Genomic DNA, 1,718 nt, shown 5'->3' on the forward strand with positions numbered 1-1,718 from the left:
CTTGTTTACCTTATAATGCGTTGAAAAAAATTTATAAAGCTAGATGTGAGCGACTAAGGTTGATGATGTCATATGGCATACCGAATGATATCCGGTTGATAATTGAAGCAAAAGTCCGATTGGTTGGAGAAACAAGTGAAATAATAATAAGACATATGTCAGGATTTGGTAAAAGCACATATGCCAAGAAGCAAATAGCTAAACGTATAGGTGGATGTCATAAATGTGCAAGGTGGACTTGTAAAGGGAAATGCAAAAATGTTGGAATGACATCAATGAATAGAGAAGATAAAATTTTATTCATTAAGAATGGTCTGAGTAACGAGTCTTTGGATAATTTTCTAGAGGTTCTTGATACGCATTCTAGTGGGTACGTGCAAAATGAACTTCTTAAACTATGGTGGTAATTTCAACATGAGGAATATCAATATGGACGGTGGAATCAGCCTTATAAAGATCCTACTGTAGTAACACATATCTGTTTAGATAAGTAAATATATATACAATTTCGTCTCGGGAATCTGACGTTAAAAGACCATGTTTGCCAATTTATAAGAAAATTGGATGGGAAGCATATCCTCGACTCATAGAAGGCGTTGAAGCCGTTACTGAACGTAAAATCAAAGGAAGATGTGAGCCACAATCACAACTACGCTGTATATATATGTTTTAATTTAAGTCATTTTTATTTTAATAATAATAATTTTCTATTCAAATATTGACTTTTGGTATGTTACGCTTATAAATTCATATGCTGTGATTTAACAATTGCAGAAAACATATTTCTCAACATGTCGACGTCCACGGTAAGTAAAATAAAAAATATTTGTGTATTTTGTGGATCTAGTGCCGGAAAAGATCAATTTATGAAGAGGTAGCAGAAAAGCTTGGAATAACACTTGCTAAAAAAAGATTCATTTGGTATATGGTGGTGGTGAAGTTGGTCTCATGGGAAAAGTTGCAAAAGCTGCGCATGCAGGTGGAAGTGAAGTCTTAGGCATTATTCCGATAACCTTAGCTAGTCTTACTGGACCAACAATAGGAGAAGAAATGAAAGTGGACAACGTGTATGAACGAATTACTCAAATGATTGAACATTCAGATGCTTTCATTGCTTTGCCAGGAGGTTTCGGTACTTTGGAAGAAATATTTCATACTGTTTGTTGGGCACAATTAAATATCCACCATAAGCTAATTGGTTTGTTAAATGTTAACAATTATTATGATAAACTGCTATCGTTTCTTGATGATGTTGTGGAACAGGGATTTATTTCGTTAGCTTCGCGAAAGATGTTAGTTTCTGCTACAAGTGAACGTGAACTTATTGATTTACTGCAAGGATTTAGTCATGAACCAGATCCATTCTTATCTCAACTTAATTGGCCAACATCCTAAATAGTAAGAAAAGAAAATTCATGTGATGCTGAACTTGCGGTATGTTTTTAATTTTTTTCTCTTTAAGGTATGAAAAATCTCTTCTTCTTCTTCTTCTCTTAGTTTGTTTTTATATAAAAATAAAAAAAATATTCATATATATAGTAATAATAATAATAATAATATTTAGTTCAATGACGAGTAAGGTGTCAGTAAAATGCACCTGAGACGCATTAGTTAATAATTATTGGAAAATCACAATACACTAGATTTTAATATTCATTATATTCAAATTACAGATTACAAGAAAAATTAGTTTTTCATATACCAATTTATATATATAT

Source organism: Primulina huaijiensis, chromosome 13 (genome assembly GCF_012295235.1).
Source record: "Primulina huaijiensis isolate GDHJ02 chromosome 13, ASM1229523v2, whole genome shotgun sequence".
Lineage (NCBI taxonomy): Eukaryota > Viridiplantae > Streptophyta > Magnoliopsida > Lamiales > Gesneriaceae > Primulina > Primulina huaijiensis.